This window comes from Myxine glutinosa, chromosome 13 (genome assembly GCF_964187855.1).
Source record: "Myxine glutinosa chromosome 13, kmMyxGlut1.1, whole genome shotgun sequence".
In the NCBI taxonomy this organism is placed as follows: domain Eukaryota; kingdom Metazoa; phylum Chordata; class Myxini; order Myxiniformes; family Myxinidae; genus Myxine; species Myxine glutinosa.
In genome coordinates, this window is record NC_136273.1 from 61,270,404 (window position 1) to 61,283,995 (window position 13,592).

General features: G+C 54.0%; 1 protein-coding gene across 2 annotated transcripts in view; it reads right to left on the reverse strand.

Moving 5' to 3' along the window:
* Positions 1-13,592, reverse strand: part of LOC137438977 (ras-related protein Rap-2c) — a 41,341-nt gene that overhangs the window by 20,747 nt on the left and 7,002 nt on the right. The gene's annotated exons all lie outside the window — the stretch shown is intronic.

Below are 13,592 nucleotides of genomic sequence, written 5' to 3' on the forward strand. Positions count from 1 at the left end.
AAATTATTTTAAAAATATCAGCATCCCTGCAACTCTTTGGGAATGAAACATTAAAATTATTTAAAAATATCAGCATCCCTGCAACTCTTTGGGAATGAAACATTTAAATTATAAAAAATATCAGCATCCCCACAACTCTTCAGGAATGAAAAAATTAAATTAATATGAATACGCATTGCGTAGAGTAAGAGCTTCGTCGACAATGGTCAGTCGATCGAGTACGCAGCCCTCGCAAACCTCTGTCGGCCTCGGCCTAGCTAGGCTAGGTTGTTTGATCTTGGGCTTAGAATTAAAATTCAAATTAATTTTATTGAATGGATAGATTGGGATAGAATGCAGGACTTACCTACTGGAGGCTATATAGTCTAGACTTCTAGTCGACTGGACCAGGTACGTAGGTCCGACTGGCAGGTACGTACTGAAATCGGGGAAGTGGATGACGAGGACGGGGAAGTGGATGACGAGGACGGGGAAGTGGATGACGAGGACGGGGAAGTGGATGACGAGGACGGGGAAGTGGATGACGAGGACGGGGAAGTGGATGACGAGGACGGGGAAGTGGATGACGAGGACGGGGAAGTGGATGACGAGGACGGGGAAGTGGATGACGAGGACGGGGAAGTGGATGACGAGGACGGGGAAGTGGATGACGAGGACGGGGAAGTGGATGACGAGGACGGGGAAGAGGATGACGAGGACGGGGAAGAGGATGACGAGGACGGGGAAGAGGATGACGAGGACGGGGAAGTGGATGACGAGGACGGGGAAGTGGATGACGAGGACGGGGAAGTGGATGACGAGCACGGGGAAGTGGATGACGAGGACGGGGAAGTGGATGACGAGGACGGGGAAGTGGATGACGAGGACGGGGAAGTGGATGACGAGGACGGGGAAGTGGATGACGAGGACAGGGAAGTGGATGACGAGGACAGGGAAGTGGATGACGAGGACTGGGAAGTGGATGACGAGGACTGGGAAGTGGATGACGAGGACTGGGAAGTGGATGACGAGGACAGGGAAGTGGATGACGAGGACAGGGAAGTGGATGACGAGGACAGGGAAGTGGATGACGAGGACAGGGAAGTGGATGACGAGGACAGGGAAGTGGATGACGAGGACAGGGAAGTGGATGACGAGGACAGGGAAGTGGATGACGAGGACAGGGAAGTGGATGACGAGGACAGGGAAGTGGATGACGAGGACAGGGAAGTGGATGACGAGGACAGGGAAGTGGATGACGAGGACAGGGAAGTGGATGACGAGGACAGGGAAGTGGATGACGAGGACAGGGAAGTGGATGACGAGGACAGGGAAGTGGGTGACGAGGACAGGGAAGTGGGTGACGAGGACAGGGAAGTGGGTGACGAGGACAGGGAAGTGGGTGACGAGGACAGGGAAGTGGGTGACGAGGACAGGGAAGTGGGTGACGAGGACAGGGAAGTGGGTGACGAGGACAGGGAAGTGGGTGACGAGGACAGGGAAGTGGGTGACGAGGACAGGGAAGTGGGTGACGAGGACTGGGAAGTGGGTGACGAGGACTGGGAAGGGGGTGACGAGGACTGGGAAGGGGGTGACGAGGACTGGGAAGGGGGTGACGAGGACTGGGAAGGGGGTGACGAGGACTGGGAAGGGGGTGACGAGGACTGGGAAGGGGGTGACGAGGACTGGGAAGGGGGTGACGAGGACTGGGAAGGGGGTGACGAGGACTGGGAAGGGGGTGACGAGGACTGGGAAGGGGGTGACGAGGACTGGGAAGGGGGTGACGAGGACTGGGAAGGGGGTGACGAGGACTGGGAAGGGGGTGACGAGGACTGGGAAGGGGGTGACGAGGACTGGGAAGGGGGTGACGAGGACTGGGAAGGGGGTGACGAGGACTGGGAAGGGGGTGACGAGGACTGGGAAGGGGGTGACGAGGACTGGGAAGGGGGTGACGAGGACTGGGAAGGGGGTGACGAGGACTGGGAAGGGGGTGACGAGGACTGGGAAGGGGGTGACGAGGACTGGGAAGGGGGTGACGAGGACTGGGAAGGGGGTGACGAGGACTGGGAAGGGGGTGACGAGGACTGGGAAGGGGGTGACGAGGACTGGGAAGGGGGTGACGAGGACTGGGAAGGGGGTGACGAGGACTGGGAAGGGGGTGACGAGGACTGGGAAGGGGGTGACGAGGACTGGGAAGGGGGTGACGAGGACTGGGAAGGGGGTGACGAGGACTGGGAAGGGGGTGACGAGGACTGGGAAGGGGGTGACGAGGACTGGGAAGGGGGTGACGAGGACTGGGAAGGGGGTGACGAGGACTGGGAAGGGGGTGACGAGGACTGGGAAGGGGGTGACGAGGACTGGGAAGGGGGTGACGAGGACTGGGAAGGGGATGACGAGGACTGGGAAGGGGATGACGAGGACTGGGAAGGGGATGACGAGGACTGGGAAGGGGATGACGAGGACTGGGAAGGGGATGACGAGGACTGGGAAGGGGATGACGAGGACTGGGAAGGGGATGACGAGGACTGGGAAGGGGATGACGAGGACTGGGAAGGGGATGACGAGGACTGGGAAGGGGATGACGAGGACTGGGAAGGGGATGACGAGGACTGGGAAGGGGATGACGAGGACTGGGAAGGGGATGACGAGGACTGGGAAGGGGATGACGAGGACTGGGAAGGGGATGACGAGGACTGGGAAGGGGATGACGAGGACTGGGAAGGGGATGACGAGGACTGGGAAGGGGATGACGAGGACTGGGAAGGGGATGACGAGGACTGGGAAGGGGATGACGAGGACTGGGAAGGGGATGACGAGGACTGGGAAGGGGATGACGAGGACTGGGAAGGGGATGACGAGGACTGGGAAGGGGATGACGAGGACTGGGAAGGGGATGACGAGGACTGGGAAGGGGATGACGAGGACTGGGAAGGGGATGACGAGGACTGGGAAGGGGATGACGAGGACTGGGAAGGGGATGACGAGGACTGGGAAGGGGATGACGAGGACTGGGAAGGGGATGACGAGGACTGGGAAGGGGATGACGAGGACTGGGAAGGGGATGACGAGGACTGGGAAGGGGATGACGAGGACTGGGAAGGGGATGACGAGGACTGGGAAGGGGATGACGAGGACTGGGAAGGGGATGACGAGGACTGGGAAGGGGATGACGAGGACTGGGAAGGGGATGACGAGGACTGGGAAGGGGATGACGAGGACTGGGAAGGGGATGACGAGGACTGGGAAGGGGATGACGAGGACTGGGAAGGGGATGACGAGGACTGGGAAGGGGATGACGAGGACTGGGAAGGGGATGACGAGGACTGGGAAGGGGATGACGAGGACTGGGAAGGGGATGACGAGGACTGGGAAGGGGATGACGAGGACTGGGAAGGGGATGACGAGGACTGGGAAGGGGATGACGAGGACTGGGAAGGGGATGACGAGGACTGGGAAGGGGATGACGAGGACTGGGAAGGGGATGACGAGGACTGGGAAGGGGATGACGAGGACTGGGAAGGGGATGACGAGGACTGGGAAGGGGATGACGAGGACTGGGAAGGGGATGACGAGGACTGGGAAGGGGATGACGAGGACTGGGAAGGGGATGACGAGGACTGGGAAGGGGATGACGAGGACTGGGAAGGGGATGACGAGGACTGGGAAGGGGATGACGAGGACTGGGAAGGGGATGACGAGGACTGGGAAGGGGATGACGAGGACTGGGAAGGGGATGACGAGGACTGGGAAGGGGATGACGAGGACTGGGAAGTGGATGACGAGGACTGGGAAGGGGATGACGAGGACTGGGAAGTGGATGACGAGGACTGGGAAGTGGATGACGAGGACTGGGAAGTGGATGACGAGGACTGGGAAGTGGATGACGAGGACTGGGAAGTGGATGACGAGGACTGGGAAGTGGATGACGAGGACTGGGAAGTGGATGACGAGGACTGGGAAGTGGATGACGAGGACTGGGAAGTGGATGACGAGGACTGGGAAGTGGATGACGAGGACTGGGAAGTGGATGACGAGGACTGGGAAGTGGATGACGAGGACTGGGAAGTGGATGACGAGGACTGGGAAGTGGATGACGAGGACTGGGAAGTGGATGACGAGGACTGGGAAGTGGATGACGAGGACTGGGAAGTGGATGACGAGGACTGGGAAGTGGATGACGAGGACTGGGAAGTGGATGACGAGGACTGGGAAGTGGATGACGAGGACTGGGAAGTGGATGACGAGGACTGGGAAGTGGATGACGAGGACTGGGAAGTGGATGACGAGGACTGGGAAGTGGATGACGAGGACTGGGAAGTGGATGACGAGGACTGGGAAGTGGATGACGAGGACTGGGAAGTGGATGACGAGGACTGGGAAGTGGATGACGAGGACTGGGAAGTGGATGACGAGGACTGGGAAGTGGATGACGAGGACTGGGAAGTGGATGACGAGGACTGGGAAGTGGATGACGAGGACTGGGAAGTGGATGACGAGGACTGGGAAGTGGATGACGAGGACTGGGAAGTGGATGACGAGGACTGGGAAGTGGATGACGAGGACTGGGAAGTGGATGACGAGGACTGGGAAGTGGATGACGAGGACTGGGAAGTGGATGACGAGGACTGGGAAGTGGATGACGAGGACTGGGAAGTGGATGACGAGGACTGGGAAGTGGATGACGAGGACTGGGAAGTGGATGACGAGGACTGGGAAGTGGATGACGAGGACTGGGAAGTGGATGACGAGGACTGGGAAGTGGATGACGAGGACTGGGAAGTGGATGACGAGGACTGGGAAGTGGATGACGAGGACTGGGAAGTGGATGACGAGGACTGGGAAGTGGATGACGAGGACTGGGAAGTGGATGACGAGGACTGGGAAGTGGATGACGAGGACTGGGAAGTGGATGACGAGGACTGGGAAGTGGATGACGAGGACTGGGAAGTGGATGACGAGGACTGGGAAGTGGATGACGAGGACTGGGAAGTGGATGACGAGGACTGGGAAGTGGATGACGAGGACTGGGAAGTGGATGACGAGGACTGGGAAGTGGATGACGAGGACTGGGAAGTGGATGACGAGGACTGGGAAGTGGATGACGAGGACTGGGAAGTGGATGACGAGGACTGGGAAGTGGATGACGAGGACTGGGAAGTGGATGACGAGGACTGGGAAGTGGATGACGAGGACTGGGAAGTGGATGACGAGGACTGGGAAGTGGATGACGAGGACTGGGAAGTGGATGACGAGGACTGGGAAGTGGATGACGAGGACTGGGAAGTGGATGACGAGGACTGGGAAGTGGATGACGAGGACTGGGAAGTGGATGACGAGGACTGGGAAGTGGATGACGAGGACTGGGAAGTGGATGACGAGGACTGGGAAGTGGATGACGAGGACTGGGAAGTGGATGACGAGGACTGGGAAGTGGATGACGAGGACTGGGAAGTGGATGACGAGGACTGGGAAGTGGATGACGAGGACTGGGAAGTGGATGACGAGGACTGGGAAGTGGATGACGAGGACTGGGAAGTGGATGACGAGGACTGGGAAGTGGATGACGAGGACTGGGAAGTGGATGACGAGGACTGGGAAGTGGATGACGAGGACTGGGAAGTGGATGACGAGGACTGGGAAGTGGATGACGAGGACTGGGAAGTGGATGACGAGGACTGGGAAGTGGATGACGAGGACTGGGAAGTGGATGACGAGGACTGGGAAGTGGATGACGAGGACTGGGAAGTGGATGACGAGGACTGGGAAGTGGATGACGAGGACTGGGAAGTGGATGACGAGGACTGGGAAGTGGATGACGAGGACTGGGAAGTGGATGACGAGGACTGGGAAGTGGATGACGAGGACTGGGAAGTGGATGACGAGGACTGGGAAGTGGATGACGAGGACTGGGAAGTGGATGACGAGGACTGGGAAGTGGATGACGAGGACTGGGAAGTGGATGACGAGGACTGGGAAGTGGATGACGAGGACTGGGAAGTGGATGACGAGGACTGGGAAGTGGATGACGAGGACTGGGAAGTGGATGACGAGGACTGGGAAGTGGATGACGAGGACTGGGAAGTGGATGACGAGGACTGGGAAGTGGATGACGAGGACTGGGAAGTGGATGACGAGGACTGGGAAGTGGATGACGAGGACTGGGAAGTGGATGACGAGGACTGGGAAGTGGATGACGAGGACTGGGAAGTGGATGACGAGGACTGGGAAGTGGATGACGAGGACTGGGAAGTGGATGACGAGGACTGGGAAGTGGATGACGAGGACTGGGAAGTGGATGACGAGGACTGGGAAGTGGATGACGAGGACTGGGAAGTGGATGACGAGGACTGGGAAGTGGATGACGAGGACTGGGAAGTGGATGACGAGGACTGGGAAGTGGATGACGAGGACTGGGAAGTGGATGACGAGGACTGGGAAGTGGATGACGAGGACTGGGAAGTGGATGACGAGGACTGGGAAGTGGATGACGAGGACTGGGAAGTGGATGACGAGGACTGGGAAGTGGATGACGAGGACTGGGAAGTGGATGACGAGGACTGGGAAGTGGATGACGAGGACTGGGAAGTGGATGACGAGGACTGGGAAGTGGATGACGAGGACTGGGAAGTGGATGACGAGGACTGGGAAGTGGATGACGAGGACTGGGAAGTGGATGATGAGGACTGGGAAGTGGATGATGAGGACTGTGAAGTGGATGATGAGGACTGGGAAGTGGATGATGAGGACTGGGAAGTGGATGATGAGGACTGGGAAGTGGATGATGAGGACTGCGGGCTGGGAAGTGGAGGTTTGAGGCGGATGTTCTGCAGGTCCCTACAAGGTAATAATATTGGCATCCCAACATCTTGCACTACTGTTGGAGAAAAATACAAGGTCTGGCTCACATATCAAAGCTTTGGAGATGATACAAGCTGGACTGTGAAAATAAAATTGAGAACTTCACACAGAGCAATCTGCGGAGACTTTAAAGAAAAAAATGTTATCAGAGGAGGCGACCATGCCCCTTTATGAAAAAGCCAGGAACATGGGTCTCATGCGTCTCTTTGCATCAAGAATCGTTGAGCATTAAACTGAGACCATTCTTCAGCAATGTAGATTTCATCTCAACTCTTCTGCTTAAAGATTCTTTCCCTAACCATCAATGGGAGCCATGTGCTTTGGAACAAAACGGAACACAAATCAACACCTGTGGTACAATGGATTCGCATGTTGTCAAGATCTTCTACACTTTCTCTTTGGGCATTGAAAAAAAAAAAATGAAAGAAGGTCCTTTTCCAGCAAGTACATGTCTTTTGAAACATGTGCTCTCCCATCCTCACATCTCTCCCCCACTCCCCCAACCAAAGCGTGTTCTCACACTTACACCCGCCCCTTGGCTCGCCCACCATCGGCTCGTCCTCATGCCTCCCTCACCCCTGGCTCGTTCTCACACCTTGTCCCCAACCGTTGACCTCACCTCACACTCACACATCCTCTCCCAACACTCCTTGACGTCAGCACATCCTCACACCTCCTCTCCCCCCTTGAACTCAGCTCCTCTTCCACCCTCCTCCAACACCACCTTGGCGCATCATTGCCCCTCTCCCCCTGACCTCGGTTCGTCACATCTTTACCCCCCCGCCCCCAACCGACCTCAAGTCTTCCCACACCACCCACCCTTAACCTCATACCCACCCACCCCACCTTCCCTCCCTCCCTCTCCAAGACATTGGCTTGTCTTTGAGCCTCACACCACCCCCCCACCCCTCTCTCTCTAAGACATCGGCTCATCTCTGAGCCTTGATGCGCAAGATTGGAGGTCACGTCTTTTCGAAGCTGTCCATGCGCTCACGCCTTCGAAGTTAAGTAATTTTTCACAATTGTGTTTTTGTCGAAACTGTATCTATCTTTCGGTGTGTGTACCTATAGTGCGTCTTTAGGAAGATTCTCGGTGTTAATTTTTCATACCTGCATACAAAATTGTCGGTTAATTCGTGTCGCGTATTCTGAGGCCTAGTAGGCTACCGTGTCCGACCTTGAGGCTTTGTTTTTCTCTCAGCGGTTTGTCGATTGCGCTGCAATTACTATCGTTCTCTGTTTTTGTCCCAGTCTTTCACCCCATTCTTCCTTGTTTAAAATCTCAACTCAAAATAAAAAAATAAAAAAATAAAAATGTATTTCCTTCTCTGTTCTTATTCGTTTATTCGTTGTTCTTATTTGTTCGTTCGTTCTTCGATCACGTTATCACGTTGTTAAAAATGTTTAAACTTTCCCCTGAAGAACTGTATTCTGTCGTATATTATAACACCTTTTTCTTCTTCTTCGATAAAAGGATGCTTTCGACTTGCTCACCAAATCTATTCATTCCCAAAAAAAATTCCATCTCTTACAATTCCTTTTTTCGACATTCCCGAAACTCTCCTGCACTCCACCCCTCCTTCAGCGTCCTCAAAAGTATTTTTGACTCGAAGGTCTCAAGAAACTCATTTTGCAATAAATGTTCGTTTCCCATTAATCGTACACTTTTCAAAATCCAATCTCACCCCTCCCCTCCAAATCTTCCCCATCACCCCTTCCCTCCAAAACTTCCCTATCACCCCTCCCTCCCCACCAAAACTTCCCCATCACCCCTCCCCTCCAAATCTACCCCCTTGCCCCTCCCCTCCAAATCTTCCCCATCACCCATCTCTTTCAAATATTCCCCCTTGCCCCTCCCCTCCAAATTTTCCCCATCACCCATCCCTTTCAAATCTTCCCCCTTGCCCCTCCAAATCTTCCCCATCACCCCTTCCCACCAAAACTTGCACATCACCCCTCCCCTCCAAATCTTCCCCATCACCCATCTCTTTCAAATCTTCCCCCTTGCCCCTCCCCTCCAAATCTTCCCCATCACCCATCCCTTTCAAATCTCCCCCCTTGACCCTTCCCTCCTAAACTCCCCCCACACCCCTCCCCTCCGAGACTCTCCCTCGCTCCTCCCCTCCTAGAGTCACCTCTCACCCCTCCTCCTCAAAGCGTCCTCCCCGCTTCTTCCCCCTTTCAACTTTCACCTTCATCTCCCCCAACCTTCTGCCTCGCTCTTCGCCCTTCTCTAATAACACCTCACTGTGCCTCACCCAATCACCATCAAACCTTTTGTCCGCCCCATTCTTCCCTTTCTCCAAGCTGTTCTGAAATCTCTGACACACCTTCAACAGCTCTCCCGACCTCTTCCTCCTCTTACCCTACCCCTCCCACCCCACCCCACCCCTGTTCTGTATCCGATGCTCCCCCTTCCTCTTCATTAACGGTATGGACCTCAAACATCCGGGGCCTTCGCTCAAACTTGACTGATCTCTCCATACAGGTTGCTTCTGACAAACCAGACGTGATCTGCTTAACAGAAACTTTCCTCCTTCATGATGTCTCTGATTCCTTGGTATCTCTCCCAGCTTACTCCCTACTCCGGTATGATAGACCTGAGCCTCGTCCTGGAGGTGGGGTTGCTATCTTTATTAAAAAAACTCTCTTCCTCACTCACCCTGCACTGCCCTCTCTCCACCTCACCCTCAAGAATACCTTTGGCTACGGCTTCCCCTTCGCTCCCACCTTTTGTTCATATGTGTGTTGTACTGTCCACCAAACAGTGATGACTCCATCTACATCTCGCTGTCTGATATGGACCAACTTCTATCTACCCATCCCAACTCTTTCTTCCTCATATGTGGTGATTTCAATTGTCACCATGCCAGTTGGCTGGGTGTGGGTACCTCTCTCACCAGCCATGGCTCTTCAGCGAAGGACTTCTGCGACTCACTGGGACTGACACAATCTGTCAATTTCCCGACCCGGATCTCAGTCAACGGAGCATCTTCTCTTCTGGACTTGGTTGACTAACTTCCCTGAAAATGTCTGCTGCTCTTCTTCTGCTCCAATCGGCTCATCTGATCACATGCTTGTTAAAGTGGACATCTCTCTGACCATTTTCAGAGAGCCTCCTCAGCGTCGACGAGTCTGGCATTTCACTCAGGCCAACTGGCACGGTCTTCAAGCAGCCATCAATCATCTCCACTGGTCTCCCATCTCTACCGCCTCTGACATCAACTCATCCTGGGAATTCTTCCAAAGTAAATTGCTCTCTCTCTCATGCACAGATTTATCCCATCTCGTCTTCAGTTGTCATCCCCTTCCTCCTGTCCATGGTACACAGAATCTTGTGGTGAGGCTGTTGCCCAGAAACAACTTGCTTTCGTCTCCTGGAAAGCAAATCCAACGGAAGGAAATCTCATTTCCTTTCACAAAACCTGAAACAAGTGTGTCCACCCTCAGGAGAGCCAGGAAACAATATCTCTCCGTTCTCAAGACCGAACTCTCTTATCTGTCTCCCTCTTCCAAATCCTGGTGGTGTCTGGTCAAATATGTTTCTGGTGTTTGTTCCCCCTCCATCCCCTCCCTCACCTCAAACAGCTACACGGCTGACTCCGCACGTGAAAAAGCTGAATGCCTCAACTCTGTGTTTGCCTCTGAATCTTGTGTCCCAAACCCATCCCTCTCTGTACCCACCGTACCCAGTCATACCCAGCTGCTCCTGGACTCTGTGTCCTTTCCTCCTGACAAGGTGGAAAAGTTTCTGTCAACCCTCGACTCTGATTCTGCAACTGGACCTGACAGCATCAGCCCACGGGTCCTAAAATCCTGTTCTTCTGCTCTTTCACCCCTCTCTCTGTTCTCTTCACCCTCTCTTTTGCTCAAGGTCATCTGCCATCTTTTTTTTTTTTTTTTTGTATACAAGATCGAGGCTCCTGCTTGGAAATCAGCCAACATCACCGCTTTGCACAAAAAAGGTGCAAAAACAGATCCTAGCAACTACAGACCAATCAGCCTTCTCCCAATTATCAGCAAAGTCATGGAATCCATCATTGCTTCAGATATGAAATCTTTCCTCTTCTCCAATGGCTTGATCTCTGATCATCAATTTGGTTTCAGAACTGGTCACTCGACTCTGGACATGCTGCTTCTGCTTTCTCAACAATGGATGGAGGTCCTCAATGCCAAACAGGAAATTAGAGCCGTCTCCCTTGACATATCACGTGCCTTCAATACGGTCTGGCACCACGCTCTGCTCACCAAACTCTCCTCCTTTGGTATCCATGGAAATCTCCATGCATGGCTGGCGGACTTCTTTTCTGGTCACAGTCAACGTGTGGCCTTGAATGGTTTTCTCTCATCTCCTCTTCCTGTTCAAGCAGGAGTTCCCCAAGGCAGTGTTCTGGGCCCTGTGCTTTTCTGGTCTTCATCAATGATCTCTCTGACTCTTGAAAATCCTCTCTATCTCTTTGCTGATGACTCTCCTCTCTATCGCTCCATTCCTCATCCCTCAGATCGGCAGTCTGCAGCCTCCTCACTCTCCGCAGACCTGGACAAAATCACAGACTGGGCAAACAAGTGGAACATGTCTTTCAATCCTGACAAATCTCACACTCTTACGATGTCTCTCCGAAAAGACCGAATGGACAACCCTCCCATCCACTTTCTGAATAATCCTCTCCAAGAAGTTCTGTCACTCAAGCTTTTGGGTCTCACTATCTGCCATGATCTTTCCTGGCAAAACCACATTTCAAATCTGGCCTCCAAAGCCAGTCGCCGACTGGGCATCCTCCGTCGTGCGAAGTCCTTCCTTGGCACACATGAGCTCCTCACCACATACAAGGCTTTCATCCGCAGCTCAATGGAATACTGCTCTCCCCTCTGGGCTGGTGCTCCTGCCTCACACCTAGCTCGTCGTCACGCTGTTGAAACCAAAACTAACTCCAAGGGCCTTTCACTCACTCACCGCAGGCAGGGTGGTGGTCTTTCCGTCTTCTACCGACTCCTCTCTGGCCTTGCCCCCGCAGCTCTCTCTGGGCTCTGTCCCACAAATATTCCTACAGGTCGCACAAGATCTGCCTGCAAACCTCTTATGGTTAAACTGCCAAAATCAAGACTCTCTGCTCACCTTCACTCCTTCATTCCTCTTTTCTCCCACCTCTGGAATAAACTCCCTCACTCTCTTCAATCCCACTCCTCCCTCCAAGTCTTTAAAACGGCTGTTCACCACCATCTCTTATCTTCCCCCATCCAAAACCTTGATCTTTTCTACCCCCGCTAATTTCACCCCAAATCCACTTTTTTGAAATACCAACTTCTGTCCTGGAAGTCCTTGGTGTTTTATACTTCTCCCATCCCCCCCCCCCCCTTCCCACGCCTCCTCCCCCCAAGCCCTCTCCCTCCCACACATCTCCCTGCTCTCAAATGTTGTGTTTGTGTGCTTCCCCTTCTCTCCCCATCTTGTCTTCCGCTCCCTCTTTTTATATATTTTGTTTGTCTGGTTGATTTGTTTGTGAAATAAATGTTAGCTCTTTCACGAGCCTCGATTCAGTATACAAAAAAAAAGGAAAAAATAAAAAATAAAAAAACACCACTCACCCCCCCCCTCCATCTCCAAGACATCGGCTCGTCTGAGCCTCAAACCACCCAACCCCCACCATATCTATCTATCTATCTCTCTCTCTCTCTCTCTCTCTCTCTCTCTCTCTCTCTCACATCGTCTCGTCTTTGAGCCTCACACCACCCACACCCCCACACCCTCTCTAAGATATCGTCTCCTCTTTGAACCTCACACCACCCACACCCTCTCCCTCTCTCTCTCTAAGACATCAGCTTGTCTTTGAGCCTCACACACCCCCCCCCCCCCACCCCCTCTCTCTCTCTCTCTCTCTCTCTCTCTCTCTCCAAGACATCGGCCCGTCTTTGAGCCTCACACCCCCCACATCCCCTCTCTCTCTCTCTCTCCAAGACAACGGCCCATCTTTGAGCGTCACACCACCCACACCCCCACACCCTCTCTCTCTAAGACATCAGCTTGTCTTTGATCCTCACACACCCCCCACCCCCTCTCTCTCCAAGACATCGGCCCGTCTTTGAGCCTCACACCCCCCACATCCCCACATCCTCTCTCTAAGACATCGGCCCGTCAGCCTCACACCACCCACACCCCCACATCCTCTCTCTCTCCAAGACATCGGCCCGTCTTTGAGCCTCACCCCACCCACACCCCCACATCCTCTCTCGAAGACATCGGCCCGTCTGAGCCTCACACCACCCACACCCCCACATCCTCTCTCTCTCTCTCTCTCTCCAAGACATCGGCCAGTCTTTGAGCCTCACACCACCCACACCCTCTCTAAGATATCGTCTCCTCTTTGAGCCTCACACCACCCACACACCCTCCCTCTCTAAGATATTGTCTCGTCTTTGAGCCTCACACCACCCACACCCTCTCTCTCTCTAAAACATCAGCTCGTCTTTGAGCCTCACACACCCCCCACCCCCTCTCTCTCTCCAAGACATCGGCCCGTCTTTGAGCCTCACACCACCCACACCCCCACACCCTCTCTCTCTCTCTCTCTCTCTAAGATATCGTCTCCTCTTTGAGCCTCACACCACCCCCCACCCCTCTCTCTCTAAGACATCGGCTCATCTCTGAGCCTTGATGCGCAAGATTGGAGGTCACGTCTTTTCGAAGCTGTCCATGCGCTCACGCCTTCGAAGTTAAGTAATTTTTCACAATTGTGTTTTTGTCGAAACTGTATCTA